The following is a 20,136-nucleotide window of genomic DNA, read 5'->3' on the forward strand; positions in this document are numbered from 1 at the left end:
AGTGACTGCTGTTTGTATTTCTGTGATTAGCAACTCTTATTGTAAGCCAAGATCTCATACCTTGTGTGGACTAGTATCGTTCACCAGTTTCACAGGTAAGATAAGTGAGAGCTTGTGCAAGGTTGCTTCGGGCCAAACTGGGAACTGAACTCAGGTTTTGAAATATGAGAGTGGAGTCTCTTCCATTTTGCCCTGCAGTCTTTCAAGGGAAGCATGTCAGATTAGGTGATTCTGTAATCCACACTAACACAGTGTGGTTCCGTGACACTCTTTAGCACCTGAATCGCATATAAAAGCTTATGACTCTGCTACTGTTTATGTGCTATTAGGTCTGGTTCTTAAGATGTGCTTTTACATTGCCCCAGGCTCATTGCCCCGCCCTCAAGATGACCCGAGAAGGGGCATTGTGAATTTGGCTATGCTCTCTGTAATCACTAAACCATAATCTCCCAAAGGCAGGAAGCGAAACCATGAATCCTGATGCCCAGTGTTTCACTCCTTTCTTGGACTCGCCCACATGGATGATAAGATCATGCTTTCCACTACTCATTACTCCTATCACTAATGTGGAAGAGGTTCATGTTGTGAATCTGTAGGTTCAAACCTTGCCCATGTCCTGTGTGTGTAAGGACCCTAGAGTAATTGTTGAATTGATTTTATACAACAACATATTTATTAAAAAGTAAATTTGGATGCTGTACTAATATTTGTTTTACAGTTAGATGTAAGTTATTTTCATTGGACTAATGGGAGATATCCCATTCAGAAGAAGGTGTGACAGACTAAGAATGTGTTTGAGATTGAGAGCAGTATGTGGGGGATATTGCCGGTTTGTGCAAAGAATGGAAGACTCTGCCAATGCAAGATCCAAAAAGGACAGAACTTGATTTAATAAACTCATCTTCCCAGAAAGTAAGCCTCATTCTCAAAGGTGCACCATTAGTGTTTATGGAGAAAGGACGCCTCAGGGCACTGCTAATGAGCTATAGAGCCTTTTCTGGTAGTTCAGCCATTTGAATCAGACTCAGCTAAAGTTGTTTACATCTAACTGATATTTGGTAGACCTTATATGAAGTGAGTTTGATCCCTAGTTCTAGATCCCTCATCACAGATTTACCATCATGCTTGCACTAGCTTGTAAGCACCTTGGAGCAGGTGCTGTCTCTTACTATGTGTCTACATACAACACTAAAGCACAGAGCGGCCTTGATCTGCATTGGCTCTCCTTGCAAGAACTGCTGAAGCAGGGGACAAAGTTTTCTTAGTCACTGTAAATTTGAGAGAGTTGGGACCAATGACCATTGTGTCTCATACATTGGAGGAGGGCAGGGAGAGTTGATGAAAAAGCAAAAGAAAGATGGAAACACAATTTAATCTTTTAAAGAAAAATCTTATGATTTTCAGCTAGTCTCATGATTTTTGAACTTGGCTGCTCCTCAAGGGCAGTATAGGGGGTGAAGTTGGAATATGCTGATAACTTGGCAATTCTTGGCTTTTGTTAGTGGCCTCTTGGGGCTGTTGATGACTTGATCAAGTTGGAGCAGCCCTTAAGTTTCCATATAGTTCTAGTGAATCCTAATGGAGAAACAGGGCCTTAACAGATGGATGAAAGGGAAGCAATGTATTGGCCAAGCTGCTGAGATGCTTTGCATCTTGTATTGGGTTCATGACTTCTGGAGTTTTACTCACTGTCACTTTGATAGCTTGAAATTTTGAATATACACATAGAAGAACATAAATTGTTGGGCAAAAGTCAACATGGTTTCTGTAAAGGGAAATTGTGTTTTACTAATCTATTACAGTTCTTTGAAGGAGTCAACAAACATATAGACAAGGGGGATCCAGTGGACATAGTATACTTAGGCTGGGTCTACACTACCCGCCTGAATCGGCGGGTAGAAATCGACCTCTTGGGGATCGATTTATTGCATCCCGTCGGGACGCGACAATCGATCCCCGAATCGACGCTCTTACTCCACCAGCGGAGGTGGGAGTAAGCGCCATCGACAGGAAGCCGCAGAGGTCGATTTTGCCACCGTCCCTACAGTGGGGTAAGTCGGCTGCGATACGTCGAATTCAGCTACGCTATTTGCGTAGCTGAATTTGCGTATCTTAAATCAACCCCCCCCCCTGTAGTGTAGATGTAGCCTTAGATTTCCAGAAAGCCCTTACAAGGTCCCTCACCAAAGGCTCTTATGTAAATTAAATTGTCATAGGATAAAAGGGAAGGTCCTTTCATGGACTGAGAACTTGTTAAAAGACAGGGAACAAAGGGTAGGAATAAATGGTAAATTTTCAGAATGGAGAGGGGTAATTAGTGGTGTTCCCCAAGGGTCAGTCCTAGGACCAATCCTATTCAACCTATTCATAAATGATCTGGAGAAAGGGGTAAAAAGTGAGGTAGCAAAGTTTGCAGATGATACTAAACTGCTCAAGATAGTTAAGACCAAAGCAGACTGTGAAGAACTTCAAAAAGATCTCACAAAACTAAGTGATTGGGCAACAAAATGGCAAATGAAATTTAATGTGGATAAATGTAAAGTAATGCACATTGGAAAAAATAACCTCAACTATACATACAATATGATGGGGGCTAATTTAGCTACAATGAATCAGGAAAAAGATCTTGGAGTCATCTTGGATAGTTCTCTGAAGACGTCCATGCAGTGTGCAGAGGTGGTCAAAAAAGCAAACAGGAGGTTAGGAATCATTGAAAAGGGGATAGAGAATAAGATGGAGAATATATTATTGCCCTTATATAAATCCATGGTACGCCCACATCTTGAATTCTGCATACAGATGTGGTCTCCTCATCTCAAAAAAGATATACTGTCTCTAGAAAAAGGTTCAGAAAAGGGCAAGTAAAATGATTAGGGGTTTGGAACGGGTCCAATATGAGGAGGGATTAAAGAGGCTAGGACTTTTCATCTTAGAAAAGAGGAGACTAAGGGGGGATATGATAGAGGTATATAAAATCATGAGTGATGTGGAGAAAGTAGATAAGGAAAAGTTATTTACTTATTCCCATAATACAAGAACTAGGGGGCACCAAATGAAATTAATGGGCAGCAGGTTTAAAACAAATAAAAGGAAGTTCTTCACACAGCGCACAGTCAACTTGTGGAACTCCTTGCCTGAGGAGGTTGTGAAGGCTAGGACTATAACAGGGTTTAAAAGAGAACTGGATAAATTCATGGAGGTTAAGTCCATTAATGGCTATTAGCCAGGATGTGTAAGGAATAGTATCCCTAGCCTGTTTGTCAGAGGGTAGAGATGGATGGCAGGAGAGAGATAACTTCATCATTACCTGTTAGGTTCAGTCCCTCTGGGGCACCTGGTATTGACCACTGTCGGCAGACAGGATACTGGGCTAGGTAGACCTTTGGTCGGACCCAGTACAGCCGTTCTTATGTTCTTATGTTCTATGTAATATCTGTAAGAAAGCTTAAACTTTTTTTAAAGTCTATCCTTATTAAAAGCATTATTTGAAAAAGTAACATCTCATGCACAGTTCCCAGTTTTTTACCTTGTAATAATGTCACATTATATTTATTCATTTATTTTAAATAAACAGACATGCACATAAAGCCTGGTCCCCATTATAGTCTAATGGTCTGCAAAAGTTCTTCATGCAGTTTTTTTTTAATTACGTATGTATTCAAAAAACAAATTCAAACCATTATAAAAGAAATAAAAATATCTGTCTTTGGATGAAACATCCAGTGCCTAGTTTTTAGCCTGGGGCTGATTTTCACAGCTGAGTTGCAGCCCCCCAAACACTGGCTCAAAATGGAAATGCTGCCAGAATTTAAACTATAGTAAATTTAGTGGGCACCATTATAATACTGTAAACATAGTTTGGTCACAGAAACATTTTCAACTCCGAATATTGTGCACAATATCTTAATTGTATTTTAAGCCTAACTGTAACTGCCATATGATGCAAACAAGAAGCTTTCTTAAGCATAATAAAGCAGCAAGACAGAAATAAAATGGTATGAGACAATCCTTGTACACCTGTCCCCTTCATTTCAATGTATCTGATACTAGATTTAAGGGCTCGGAAATGAGGAATTTGGAAGCATGCAGATACCATTTAAATTGGCTATTAAAAGATTAGCGGTTTTTAAAATTGATAGAATATCAGGATCAAACAATATAGGAAGTAGGAAGAGAAATTGGAGAACCTATATTAGAAATTTTAGATCCTTGAAGACTGGCAAAGTCTAATATAATGGCATTATTTAAAAATGGCCTGGGGAGACATTGGGAAAGCACAAAACATATATTTTGGCATAAGCAATGGAGAATGTCCTAGATAATATTTTAAGGTATCAAATGAGCGGAACATTGGGACAAGCATTGCCTGATTAAGAAAAGCAAATCTAATTTTAGGGTGGGGGTGGGAGGAAGACCTTATGTCTGATCAGTGTATTGGAATCCTTGATCATTACTATTTCTGCCAGGGTAGATAAGGCAATGCAACAGACATCCTATACTTAAATGTTCAAAAATTGTTTGACAAGGTTCCCTAGAAGAGGTTAATGCTAAGAGATAGAGCCACAGAATAAGTAGAAAGTTGGTCTAATGGATTTAAAATTGGCTAAAAAACATAAAACAAAGAATTGCATACTAGCAATCTAGGGAGGCTTTACCAACTGAAAAGGTTACTACTGGTGTATTGCAGGGATTATTCTAGGTCCATGGATATTCATGTAAAAAATTATAGGGTACGTACTTATTAGTGTTATCGGCAAAATTTGAAATCTTGCTTTCAATAAATTGTAAGAAATAGCAATTACTGAAAAACAGTGTGTTCAAATTCTGTAGAGCTAAGAACATTTTATTATTGGTACAAAAAGAGAGAGAGAGAGAGAGAGAGACTGCCTGTCCAGTGCATATCAAAACGTTGGAATGATGATTCTCAGTGTAAAAACTAGAAAGGAAGACTATAGACTTCAGTGGGAGTGGTATAGCATATCTCCTGAGCTGATCAGGCGATTGGGGTAGTAAAGCTACCCAAGACACTAGCTGAGGACAGAATTGTTCAGCTAAAGAGGAACATCTCTGATAGCATGTTTAAAGCATGTGAACTTTGTAGGGTGAAGCCCATCCTATTTTCTTGGGGGGTGGAGGTGAGAAAGGAAAACATTTTATTGACTAACTGTAAAAGAAATCTTAAGATCATTACTCAAAAGAAACAGTTCACCTCAGAAAATAACACAGATTGGATGATAAATTAATACTGGGGAGCCTGGGTACCAAAAAGTTGTAATTCTTAATTGTTCTACGGACAGGAATCTGAGATGCATTAAATCCTTTGCTCTGCCTCAAAGTGCCAGCCAAGCCACTTCATGACTGATGCATGCCCTCATGCAGAGTGCATCCATCAGCCATGCACTCACTCTCATTCTCATTCCAAAATCCCACCCTTCTGGTTTTAATTTGGATAGCATTGTAAGTACGTCTAAACTGCAGGGAGAGTCTTAGACAATCCACTATTTCAACATCCCCTACAGATGAGAATAACTGTAATGGAAAAGAAATATACCTGAAAGAAATGATAAAATTGAGAGCCATCCCACTGAAGTGCCTGGACAATGCTGGCTGGTGGTATTGATGACCCACTAAAAGAAGAACAGAGAAAACACAGAAGTGGCTTTTTCGAGGTGTGTAGAGGATAGAGCTTTTTTTCCTCTTCTGCCCCACAGGGGTCTATCCTGCCAAGTGTTCCTCTGAAAAGATCACAAAAGTTCACTCCTGGAACAAATTGTTTCTATAAATCGTGATACCAGAAATGCAAACATGGATAAACTTGCTGAAAATAAACTGACAGTGTGCCAGTTTGCTTTCAACAGTGGCAGAGGACCAAGCCTGACAGAGAGAGCAGAAAAGTGTATACTTTTAGAAATCATTTCTCAACTGATAAGGCAGGAGTGAAAAAAAATGGATGAATACCATAAAAGTTGAGAATCTGAAAAATAGTTAAATAAGGACATATAATCTATGTAGGATTTTTCCAAGAAAGAATGAAATATATGCCTTAGGTATATTTAGACCTACAGCCATAGAACAGACAAAGGACCAAATTCTGCCTTCTTTTACTCATATTAAGTAATACCTTACTCAACAAGTAGTGCTGTTGGTCTTAGTTGGGATCTACATAGAAAGTGCTACTCAATGTGTATAAGGATGGCAGAATTGGGCCCTAGGCTAAGAAAAATGAAAGCTGTACACTCCCTCCTAGAATGAGATCAATTGGAATAACTAAGGATAAAATCAAAGCTAACATTTAACATGTAAAAAGTTTGGGCTAGTAATGAGCCAGTTGTTTACAAGCAAAAACAAAATGGAGTTGAAAGATGAGTTTGACAATAAATAAAGGTAAATAAAAGACCCAACGAGCAATGGAAACATGAATAAAGTCCTAATGGCAAATATGGTGCTTACAGCAAGGAAACATAAATTCCTGAGAGAGAACTTAGTTCATCAAAAAGAAATACAACTGATCATAATCTCCATGAAGAAGCAGAGTTTTGTTTAATGAACATGTTTGTCCCAAGCCCCATGCCAAACTGCACTCACAACACTTACAATTGACATTAATGGGAGTGTCTCACATAATGGTATCAGAATCTGGCTGATTTCAGTTACAACATTTACGGAGTGAGGGATTGTTATTTATTTATTTATTTATTTATTCACTCATGTAAGGCAACTTTTGGCTCCATGATCTTGCTGTTATTGTGTGCCAGGCTGGTACTTTGATAGAATTAACATCAGCTGCCAAAACCCCTGAATGGCTGTAATACTAGCCAGGAATTTTGGGGGTTGTGGCTGCACTCACTTATCCCAAGTAATGCGCATACTCAGGCAGTTGTGGGGTAGAGGGTGGCACAGGAGCTGTTCCACTGCTTTTAGATCCCTAGAATAGGAGGCAATTCTCTTGTGGATGGCTCTGATCATTTTAGGGGTGCTTTGTGCCAGTGGCATGGCATAAAGCAGCATTAATATAGCTGTGGATCTATGCTACGGCCTCAGCACTGCATTAATATCAGTGTTTTGAAGTCCCATCAGAACCAGCACAGAGTTTTCAAATCTTGGGCATACACATCACAAAATTTGCAACAAATATCACAATTTGAGCTGGCTGGGGGAAGACAATTTGGTTTTGTGACAACTTGTGAGGTTTAAAAATTTGTTTTGGGTTTTTTTCCTGTGCATTGGAATGAAAACAAAATCTTTCGAAGGTGTTCATAAAACAGAGGGTCTGTTATCAGATCTAAAAGAGCTCTTTCTCTCAACTCTACTCTGAGCCCAAGTTTAAAACTTCAGTCAGGATCAATATGTTTCCAGTTTGACGATGCGGCATATTTTGCTGAAAAAAAGTTTTGTTCCGACCAGCTCTAAATACAATACAAAACAGATGGAGCTGCAATCTAGCCATCTTCAAACACTCTTACACCCTCATATTTGTTTAAAGGGTAAAAGGGAAAGCACTGAGAAGTTGTTTTTAGTCTTTATAAACCTATCCTGAGGAACAGCAGTATTATCATATTGCAGTCCAAATATACAAACAATAACATTAGTCAGAATATTCATTCCTAAAACAATTCAAACACCGTTCAGAACACAATCCTTTTATACAACATACCTCATTTAACAACCATTAATACATTTGCCATCTCAAATCTTGTGCATCTAGTAATGACTTATTTTTATTCATTGAGCTGATTCAAGTTATCTGCAGACCTATACTAATCATGTGGAGTGTAATGTGCACTGTGTGCTTGCCAGCTATTTTTTAAACTTTAGGCACTACACAATTTACAACATTGGATAAGCAGAAATTATAAATGTTCTTTTCTCTTGTAACATAACAAGCCAAGAATCTGAAACCCCTTGACCAATTTTGCATTTGAGAAACAGCCCATTTCTTATATCTAACTTGACCCAATCCCTTAATTATGCCATAATGATTACAGACAACACTACACAAAATCTACACATCTTGTTTGGCAGTGCATCAGACTGAAACAAATTGTCAACCTGGTATTAAACAGTTGCTTCTTTCTGATGGTCTGATTCAACCGGCACCCTCGACTCCCAGTAGACCAAGTCTTGTGATTCATATTCAATTCTTACTCAGAAAAAGTTCTATTAACTTCAGTGAGCAATTTGCCTGAGTAAAAACAGCAGGGTTCAGTGTGTTGTTATTAATTAACAATTTATGAGCAGACAAAGGCCAAATTTCATTGAATAAGTTATTCACTATGAATTATTCACCCAACTTGACTAACTGAGCATCAACATGGAACTATGAAGTTATAGTCATTTTACCAATAGGGAAACTGAAACACTGTATTTAGATTATAACTTCTGTCGGGAGTGTCAAAGCCAGTGACTGACATAACAGGTAGTAGCAGATAGAACTCTAGACTCCCAGTTCTTTGCCATATCTATTTGCCTGCATGCTGTTCTAGTTACGCAGTTGTCTATATTCCTAGGAATAAAGATTACTTATTGGAATTACACTGTACTAGTATCATGCACAGGGGAAACTGAGAAGATTGTTGCCAACTAGCATTCTTTGGCATATTTGGCATAGGGCATTACTGGAATCTGTGAAGGATAGCAGCCAGTACCACCCAGTGAAGTGAAAAATCCTCAAATCATTAAGCAAAAAAGAGATTTTGGGACAGATCCTGAGCCCCATTGCAGCATAACCATCTTTCAAGGATTCCTCTGAGGGTAAGTCAGATCCTGCACGGGTGGGGGAGGCATCTTGTAGAACACTGTCATATCTCAGTTCTGAGGCTACTGTAAACTACACTGGAAAATGCGGTAACATAGAAATCATCCCAGGACTGGGCAGTGCAAGTGGCTCATTGCAGCTCCTCTTTTGCTTCTGCTGTACCCAGAACTTACTGAGGAGCACTGAGAATCTAAGACTCTGGATCTGATTCAAAGTCCATTGAAGTCAATAGATGTGGTTTTTTCCCATTGACTTCAGATCAAGCCTGTTTCTAAAAATAGAGAATTTATTTTATAAGAATAAGAGTTAAAAATCCAGTACTCCAATTACAATGACGATACCATTTGGCATTAACAGACACATTCCACAGCATTATTCATAAGGAGATTTTCTATTTTGTTTTGCAAATGTTGATGGAAAGTCCTTGAATTGAACACATGAATCCATTAGTTCATCCAAAAATTAGTATGGGGTTCTTATTTTAGGGGGAAAACATTTCACGGTAATCCTTACATTAAGCAAGCTTTCATCATTATTCTAGATACCTATTAGGCTATGTACACAAATATATACAGCTACCACAGGAGAGAGAAAATGGTATTTTTACTATTAGTTTCCTTTGTGTTAGCTCTTATGGAAAAGTCCCCTAGAATTTAATAGGGATGAAATCAATAGGATTCTAGAGAAAGTAGTCTTAGAGCCTATAGAACTTAGTGGAGAAATTGGTATCCATTCAATAGACTTTGTATATAATTCTATAGTAGGGATATACAGTTCTATTATATTTTATGGGATGGCCCAGAAAACGTATAGAAATTTACTATTAAATTCTAAAGGACTTTTTCCAAAAGGGTTATCTAATGACTTATTGCAACATATTGTAGAAGCCTCAGTGGTTAAATAAACTGTGCTTAGGAGGGTCTATGTCTTTCACTATTTTTAAATAGGCCTTTTATTCACTATTTCAACCCCAAACATTTATAGGTCCTATAATCTGTGCCATCTGTATGAAGAGCTTAATCCTCCTCCCCACCCAGAGATTGATAGTTACCACCATATGTCAGAATGGGATGCTCAAACTTTGCAACACTGAAGGATTCATTGGCAACTTTCCAAAAGCTTGAGGGCCACACCTAATTTACATACACATTTACATACAATTTATTATCATAAATAAATGCACACAATTATAACAGTTGATTGGACTTATACTATATCTTCCTTGATAGCTGAGTAGACATTACTTGTTGTTTGCGTTCCCCAGCATTAAAAACTTGCAGTTGATCAGCTTTGAACTCGCCCTGCAATTACTATTATTTATAGAGCACCGTCATTGTGCTTAGTGCTTTAAAAAAAACAGAGAAAATGATGGTCCCGAACTTGCAGCGCTTACAACCCAGTTAGACAGAGAAAAAAGTTCAGAGACATATAATAGAAGATGTTCCACTTCAAAATAGCAGAGATATGTTATCCCATTTTCAAAAACTACACTTTTGTAGTGTACAAGTTTTTATTGTTTTGAACCATGAACACAGAAGTGCGTGTGTGTGTGTGCTCGTGTAGGTATGTGAATATGCTAATCAACCTTAACATGAGGGAGCAAACAGGAATAAGCAGATGCGTGTTACATAAATGCCCCCACCCTGACTCAGCAGGGGAAAGAAGTCCTGAGAGGTGGGGAAATGGGAATGGCAGACTTGGCTGCTCTGGGGTACTTCCCCTTCCATCCAGAATGCATATGGAGATCATGCTTGGTGTGGAGGTGGCAGGGAAGGAGAAGAGGTTGCTCTTCCTCTACCTGCTGCCATTGGCTGGGTTGTGGGTTGGAAAAGTGAGATCTGATTGTCTCTCATACTTTCCCCCTTCTGGTATGTGAAGCCCTCTGGGCCATAGAGCATGAAGCAGCAATTCAGGATGGGCAGAAATGGTGTCCCTAGCCTTTGTTTGCCAGAGGCTGGGAATGAGCGACAGGGGATGGAACACTTGATGATTACCTGTTCTGTTCATTCCCTCTGGGGCACCTGGCACTGGCCACTGTCAGAAGACAGGATGCTGGGCTAGATGGACCTTTGGTCTGACCCAGTAGGGCCATTCTTATGTTCTAATTTATCTAGTTCTTTTTTGAATCCTCTTATAGTCTTGGCCTTCACAACATCCTCTGGCAAGGAGTTCCACAGGTTGTCTGTGTGTTGTATGAAGAAATACCTCCTTTTGTTAGTTTTAAACCTGCTGCCTATTAATTTCATTTGGTGACCCCTAGTTCTTGTGTTATGAGAAGGAGAAAATAACATTTCTTTATTTACTTTCTCCACACCAGTCGTGGTTTTATAGTCCTCTCTCATATTCCCTTTAGTCATCTCTTTTCCAAGCTGAAAAGTCCAGTCTTATTAATCTCTTCTCATACAGAAGCCGTTCCATTACCCTAATAATTTTTGTTGCTCTTTTCTGAACCTTTTTCAGTTCCAATATATCTTTTTTGAGATGGGGTGACCACATCTTCCCACAGTATTCAAGATGTGGGTATACCATGGATTTATATAGAGGCAGTATGATATTTTCTGTCTTATTATCTGTCCCTTTCTTAATGACTCCCAACATTCTGTTTGCTTTTTTGACTGCCACTGCACATTGAGTGGATGTTTTCAGAGAACTATTCACAATGACTCCAAGATCTCTTTCTTGAGTGATAACAGCCAATTTAGACCTCATCATTTTATATGTATAATTGGGAATATGTTTTCCAATGTGCATTATTTTGCATGTATCAACATTGAATATCATCTGCCATTTTGTTGCTCAGTCACACAGTTTTGTAGCTCTTTGCAGTGTGCCTGGGACTTAACTATCTTGAGTAGTTTTGTATCATCTGCAAATTTTGCCACCTGTTTGCCCCTTTTTCCATATCAATTATGAATATGTTGAATCGGACTGTTCCCAGTACAGATACTTGGGGAACACCACTATTTACCTCTCTCCATTCTGAAAACTGACCATTTATTCCTACCCTTTGTTTTCTATCTTTTAACCAGTTACCAATCCATGAGGGGACCTTCCCTCTTATCCCATGATAGCTTACTTTGCTTAAGAGCCTTTGGTGAGGGACCTAGTCAAAGGCTTACTGAAAATCTAAATACGCTGGATCCCCCTTGTCCACATGCTTGTTGACCCCCACAAAGAATTCTAGTGTATTGATGAGGCATGATTTCCCTTTACAAAAGCCATGTTGACTTTTCCTCAACAAATGATCATCTATGTTTGCCCAGGATTGAAGTCAGGCTTACTGGCCTGTAATTGCTGGGATCACCTCTGGAGCCCTTTTTAAAAATTGGCATCACATTAGCTGTCCTCCAGTCATTTGGTACAGAAGCTGATTTAAATGATAGGTTACAGACTACAGTTAGTAGTTCTGCAATTTCACATTTGAGTTCCTTCAGAACTCTTGGGTGAATACCATCTGGTCCTGGTGACTTCTTATTGTTTAGTTTATCAATTTGTTCCCAAACCTCCTCTAATGACACCTCAATATGGGATAGTTCCTCAGTTTTGTTTTTGAGTCTTTGACTAGCTGTTCTTCAAATTCTTTTTTGACCTTCCTAATCATATTTTTACTCTTCATTTGCCAGATTTTATTCTTCTTTCTATTTTCCTCACTAGGATTTAACTTCCACTTTTTAAAGGATGCCTTTTTGTCTCTCACTGGTTCTTTTACTTTGTTGTTTAGCCACGGTGGAACATTTTTGATTCTCTTACTATGTTTCTTAATTTGGGGTATACATTTAAGTTGAGCCTCTATTATGGTGTCTTTAAAAAGTTTCCATGCAGCTTGCAGGGATTTCAGTTTTGGTGCTGTACATTTTAATTTCTGTTTCACAAACCTCTTCATTTTTGTGTAGTTCCTCTTTCTGAAATTAAATGCTAAATTGGGCTGCTGTGGTGTTTTCCCTACTAAAGGGATGTTAAATTTAATAAATTATATGATCACTATTTCCAAACAATCCAGCTATATTCACCGCTTGGACCAGATCCTGTGTTCCACTTAGGACTAAATCAAGAAAGTGACTGGCTTGATTTGTTACCAAGGAACCAGTGGTCTATTTTCCAAGAGGGTCTGTCTGTGTGGAGGTTTTCTGTAGAGAGCCATACCTTTTGTCCTACAGAATAGCCCAGTCTTTATTGCCTGTGCTTGTCTGCATGTTTTTTGTAGTCCTCCTTTGCCTTCTCAATGTGTCCCTTCACCTCCTTTTGGATGTGATGGATGTGCTGTACTAGGTCCAAGGCCGATGAATTGGGGGAGGATGCTGGTAGTTGTGGGTGAAACCAGGGTCCCTCTAATTTTTCCCATGCATGTGCAGAATGAATTTTGTTATGTGCACCAATATGGAGGTGATGTGTCACACATCACCTCCATATTGGTGCACATAACAAAATTCATGTGGCAGGAGTGGGGCTGAGGGGTTTGGAGTGTGGGAGGGGGCTGGGGCCTAGGGTTGGGGTGTGGGAGAGGTGAGGATTCTGGCTGGGGGTGTGGGTTCTGGGATTGGGCCAAGGATGAGGGGTTTGGGGTGCAGGCTGCCCCAGGGTTACAGCAGGGAGAGAGGACTCCCCCATCTCTCTCTCCCGGCAGCAACACCTGGGCTGAGGGAGAGAGGCACCTCTCCCTGCCATGGTGGATCTGGGCTGGGGCTGGGTTGGGGCCAGGGGAGGGGCGCATCTCCCCTGGCTGTGGCGGGTCCAGAGTTGGGCTGTGCTGGGGCCGACTGGGAGGGGTGCCCTGGAGCCCTGAGTGCCTGTGTGGCACTTAATAGGCTGCTGCGCGGCCGCACAGCTTAGAGAGAACTTAGGTGGTACCCAAAGTTAACAAAGAAGTGGCTGTGGCCTGTGGATGCGTGATCTGCATTATTATAGGAGAACGCATCATATGACAATATTGCGGACTAGTCACCCTGGTGATGGTTGGTGTAGCACTGTAGGGATTGCTCTAGAATCTTGTTGATTCTTTCTGTTTGGCCATTTGACTGAGGATGGTAGGCAGAGGATAGATGCATGGAGACCCCCTACTAGATGTAGGGCCTCATGCCAGAAGAAGGCAGTGAACTGGGGCCCCTGGTCAGAAGTGATGTGATCCAGGAGGCCATGAAGAGTGACTACATTGTTTATCCAGAGTCATGCAGTTTCCCCTGCAGAGGGTAGACCCATGCAGGGAATGAAGCTCTGGGGCAGTGAGGGGTTCAGCATGTTTTGAAAAATTTTAGATGAACTTCCAGTAAAAATTTGCAAAGCCTAGAAAATGTTGAAGGTTGTGCACATTTTGGGGGGCTACCCATTCATGGACAGCCTGAACCTTTTTTGGGTCCATCTTGATTCCTTCCGGGGGGCAGGATGAAACCCAGGAACTCAGTCAAGGGCTAATCGAACGCACTCTTTCCAAGTTTAGCATCGAGACCGTGTTGTTATTGTCTCTCCAGGACTGTGCGGATGTGAGTGGTGTATTGGCCCAGATTGTCTGAGAAGATCAATATATTATCTAAGTGTATGGGTACAACCTGGGCTAGTAGTTCTCCTTGCACATTTTTAAGGAAGTGCTGGAATGTTGCTGGTGCATTAGTCAATCTGAATGGCATGATTAAATATTCAAAATGACCATAGTGGGTTTGAAAGGCAGTATTCCATTCATCCTCTTCTTTGATAAAGATTAAATTTTAAGCTCCAGGGACATCCAGTTTAGTGAATATGCAGGCAACCCCCATGAGGAGCCTTAAATTGGGGCTGGGCTTCATGGGTCCTGGATCAGCAGTTGTCAGTAGGCTGCCAAGTGGAGAGTTGAAGCTTGGCTGCTCCTGTGAACCCTGTAGACCTGGATTCAAGGCCATTGGGTCATGACATGGGAGTACAAGAAGATCCTGGCCACTCCAGATCCTGCTGACACATCAAGATCTCCTTTTGAGGCCATTCTCCCAACTCAAATCCAAGAAGCTTTTCTGGATCTATGCTTCAATGGTACAAGACAAGACAACAGCAAGGATGCCAGCCATCACTGGCTTGAATCATGGGCTACTTGTGATATCACAAACAAAGATATGCTGGCAGATCCAACAAAAGAAGTTCTGGGATTCTGCCTTCCCCATACGTAGTAGGTGGCATTTAATTGCATTTGCATGAAGGGAACCCAAGTGAAGTGTGTCCCTTCTCAAATTTTGGGTAAGAAAGCAACGTACCCAGGTGATAGGGTTCTGGACTGGGAGTTGGGAGAGCAGGGTTGGTTCTTATCTTGGCTCTTCCATGGCTCTATTTTGTGATCTTGCATAAGTCACACTTCTTATTTGGTGCTGTGGAGGATTCAGATTTGCTATGGGGACAAAGGACGAGAACCTATGAATGAAATGCCCTTGTTGAACCATCCCGCATGTCTACAGGGACATGAGTTACCTGTTGCAGATCTACAGGTTTTAGTGCAAATGCTGGGTCCAGTACTTGTTAAACATGTAAGCAGAAAAAGTGTTTTTAATTTCTCCTGAAAATTCAAACAAGTAAGAACTGTGGTGACAATCATGGCTTCCTTGTGTGTTATGGGAAAAATCCTCTCTAGTGAAAAGCAGGGTGTGATAACTAGGTGACTAATGAAAATACTGGAACAGTGGGAACTGGTGGTAATTCTGCAAAAGCCCCTTTCCAACTAAATTAACATTGTTTTGGGACTGTCACAGCAAGGCTACTGGGATTTATTTGTGGGAGGGATTTTTGGTATTCATAAGTGAGAATTTTCATAATAACAAAAATAATATAATAAGAAAAGTTACAATCACCTAAAGAATTAGAACATGTAATTCTAAGTAGAAAAGATTAGCAGAATGAGCAGGTAAAAGAGTGGCTAGGCCTTTTTCAAATGACCAGTGATGGAGGTAAAGCTAGCCAACCTCGGGTGGTGCCGTTAAAGGCTGAAGAAGAGTCATTCAGTGTTGTTGTAGCTGTGTTGGTCCCAGGATATTAGCCAGACAAGGTGGGTGAGGTCATATCTTTAATTGGACCAACTTCTGTTGGTGAGAGAAACAAGTTTGGTCCAGTAAAAGATATTATCTCACCCACCATGTCTCTCTAGAGAGGAATATAGGCTTTTCACCATTTAACCCTAGAGGTGCTTCAATGATTGACAATAGCAACCCTCCCTTATACTTGAACCTTTATACTTGAACTCATTTGAAGCTAATGTTGGCATGGTTAAAGGATAATGCTGAGAGACCCAGATTAACACATTATTGGAGGTGTGGATATTAGGGAAATTAAGTTGTACACTTGGCATCACTATCTGGGTGATTTTTTGGCAGGAAGATGTGAGATGAGAAATTTAAGTAGGTGGCAGAATGCCTGAGAATCCTGTTAGCCACTCAGCACCCACTCCTTTTCCTTCCAGCCTACTCCTCACCCTCCGGCTTCCTCAGGATCAACACAGAGGTTGACATACTTGGAAATCAAAATGCATACAATGGTTGGTGTATCTCACTTGACTAAGGAAAAACTGGATGATTTAGATGTGTTGATACAGGTGATCAAGGATTCTAGTTAAATTATTCCAAAGTATTTACAAGTAACATGGACCCTTCAAAATTGTCTCTAAGATGATGGCCCTGCATAGGGTTTTATGCACACCTGGAAGCTCTCATCTTGAGAGTCTCTTTATTTTTTCATGGTCCCAATGAAAATGAGGAAAAGGTTGAGAGTGTGGGAGGAATCTTTGGAATATTTTTAAGGGATATCATTTTGGTGTTCTGATTGGATGCCTGGTTCAGATTCACAGGAGCAATCAGATGCCTTGCTGGAGTCAGATTTGGAGCATGTTATTGAGGAAGTTGGTAGCCCAGGGATGGAATGAGGAGAGGTGAGAAAGAGAGAGAGTGAGACATACTATTATTTTGGATTTCCTTTCAATACTTAGGTATGCATTCCTTTAGGACTGATGCAGCAGCAGCTGCAGTATTGGAGGGATTTGATTCTCAGAGGGGTCCAGGCAACTGAGTTCTGAATAATTCAATGTTATGGACTTTGTCCCCCTTATAAATGGGGATGAGCACAGCAGGTGGAGAATATGAGCTAAACCTTTTCAGATTGTAATTATGAGGAGATATTGGAAACAAGGTGGATGTCTGGATTTGCAGGCCCTTTGTAGTGCATTGAGCCTACAAGAGGGCAGGAGAATGGCAGGTGGGCTGCAGCTGGGCTTTGGGAACAAACCTATCAGCTTTCAATAGTTTCAGAGATGGTGCATGTTGTGGAATCAGCTTATGCATCCATTTAACGTCTTGATTATTCATTGACAGGAAACTGATCTTGAGGTTTGCACTGGAGTGAATTTGGGAGACAGGATTTAGCAGGAACATGGGTTGTGTCACCCATTTATGTTTGGGCACTGAACTGTTTGTTCTGAAATTCTCACAAGATGGGTATGACAGGGCATTTTCAATCCTGATTGCATGGATCGGGTCTGGAGGTGAACTATGAGATCACTAGAGTCTGTCTACTGGTTGTGCAGTGATTACACAGGGGAAAATCAGGTATGATGGATATGTTTATCTGACACAGGGACTGATATGTGGTTGGGAGAAATTAGAGAGTGGATTGATCGGAGGCAGATACCATATTGTGTGGTGGGATCATAGCCAAGCTATTCTGATGTCCCTTGTGGCTGTTGTCCAATGTGGGTCAGAGGCTCAAAGGAAAACATGTGACCTGGAAGATAACTGGTAGACGCTAATAGCTTGGAGGAAGAAGGGCAGACCTTCATTATTCTCAAACTGAAGTATCTTTCATGTGTAACCTCATTCCCCTTGTGGAGGAGGGCAAGAGGATTCAGACCCTCCTCCACTAGGGTTAGTTTGAATGGAGCCAAACCTGGATATTGATTATTTGGCAGGGAGGCCATTAACACTGCACTGAACCTAAAGAAATACCTGGTATTTTGTAGAAGGTTTAGCCCTCCCCCCTTTAAAGTTAAAGGCTAATGAAGTTGTGGCCGTCTGTGCTAAAATCCATTGCTGAGTCTGTTTCCATTCTTCTAAGTATCCTGATCAATGTACTAATATTAAGATGCGATATATCATATATGTTAAAAATGAATGGTCTCAGTAATTATGTGGTATAATGGTGACACATAAAAGCAGGGAAATATTTCTTTATGATTGTCTGGTCCTTTGCTGCAGTAGGGTTGTTCATATATCTGTAGATATAGATATATGGATATATTCTTTAAACTTGGCAGTCAGTTAGCTGCAGCCTGAAGTGGCCATTTTGCTACACCTTCACCTTCTGCATGGTGAGCTAACAATAACAGGCTACATAGAAACATATTTTGGGGAGGGATTTGAATGAAGACAAGCTGGCCATCTGACCCATAAGGAGGATTAGGAAATCCCGTTCCTGTGGATTTGCATAGTAGAAGTCTCTGAGACTATAGGAACCAGAGAGCACTAAAAATTCAGAGGTTCAGATAAGTTTGGATAAACTTCTCAAAATTTACTTTCTTCTCCAAACAACTAAATTCTCTGATTACTTCCTGTCCTCCTCCTCCTTCCCTGTTTTCCCCAAACTCATACTTCTATTGCTCTGAACCCACTTCCTCCTTACAACTCACCATAGTCTCTCTTTTCCTGACCTCAAGAGGGCCATGCTCTCTTCCTTTTAATAATAATAATAATAAATAATAATAATTAATACATAGCTCTTATATAACACTTTTCATCAGTAGATCTTAAAGTGATTTACAAAGGAAGTATCATCCCCATTTTTCAGATGGGGAGATTGAGGTATAGATAGGTGACATTGCTTGCCTAAGGTCACCCAGCCAGCCAATGGCAGAGTTGATAGTTGAACCCATTAGGCACAGTGGACCATGCAATCCACACTCTCTAGTTCCCTGCTTTTGTGGCATACTGCATTGGGCAGTGCAGCTCTGCCATGCTCTCTTTTTTAAGGTTTTGGTTGATTGCCTTATTCAAATCTAGTGAATCCAGGTTTCCCTTGGGTCAGAGATGCCTTAGAAGATTTTGCCTCTTCCTCTGATCTCAACAGAGATTGCCTGATTAGTTGAGACTATAAGATGAATTTCAGCAAAGGAAGAATTATTATTGGAATTGATAACCAAAAAGAGGGGAGATGTATGTAGCCAGACTTTATACCTGGAGACAGGTCTAGTTTCAGCTCATTTTGGATCTAGTTCAGGAAAGTATCTCTATTAAGGAAAGAACTTGTACTTTTTGCTGTTGTTTAAGTGGTTTCCTGAATAGGAAGTGCTTTCTTGAGATTTTTGCTGCAATTCAGGCTGGTTCTTAACACTTCCAAACTAGTTTGCCATTCACTAGATTTCTAAATCTAGAAAGAAATGTGCAGGAATTGTGCAAATTCTTTACTGTTTAAAGGTTTGTTTTATTTTTAATTTCCAGGAATTGGGTCAAATTATTCATATACTATATTTATATTAAAATATTGAAAAAACATTAATATTTATTTAAGTATTTGAAAACCATCTCTAAAATTTGTCTGGCAATTGTAATTGATAAAAACAAACAACTAGAAGATACTAATATAACTGAAATTTAATACCTGCTACCTAGATTGCTTGCAAAATATCAGGGTGCTTACAGCTGCCCCATTAAAGTCTCTGGCTATCACTTATGTAACTAAATGTTTCAGTGTTACATATTAACATATGTGTGCTTTAGCAGGCATCCAGTGTCTGAATGTGCAACAAATTATCTTTGGATATTGAACTACATTTATTCTTGCTCTCTTTTTTACCTGATTAAGAAGAATGGGCACAAAAGTTGTTTTGCATCCCTTTGACTGGTTTCCTTTCCAATGTGTGTTGATAAGAGCCATGGAAGAAAGAGAGAGGAAATGAAAGAAGAATGTTTTACTTTACTTTCCTATGGAAAATAGCTGCTATAATTGTAAGGAATCCCAATAACATTGTTTGTTATATTAATTCAGTTGGAACAATCATGCCACCTGCAGTTGTGACTCTGCATGCTTTACATTGCTGAATGTAGTCATTTTTGTTTCCCAGTAAGAGTGAGTTGTAAAACAATTACTGTGTTGTGTGTGTAAAAAATAAAATAAAAGTAATGAATCCCAAATCTAGATTTTTTAAAAAAGTTCTTAACAAAACATAACCAAAATTGTGCTTTTCTCATATCTATTTGATCAAAATCCAAAGTGCTTCCCAGAAATAAGAGATCAACGACAGGTAGGATAAGGCTTTAGCTGGTGTTTGCATTTCATAGATTGCTTTTGTTTTCACATTTTCATGCCTCAAGGAACAATATAGGAGGCCAAAATTATATGAGCTGTGGTTTTTCAGGATAATTTTGAGCTGGGGTGGATTAAATATTATG

Source organism: Malaclemys terrapin, chromosome 11 (genome assembly GCF_027887155.1).
Source record: "Malaclemys terrapin pileata isolate rMalTer1 chromosome 11, rMalTer1.hap1, whole genome shotgun sequence".
Classification (NCBI taxonomy): domain Eukaryota; kingdom Metazoa; phylum Chordata; order Testudines; family Emydidae; genus Malaclemys; species Malaclemys terrapin.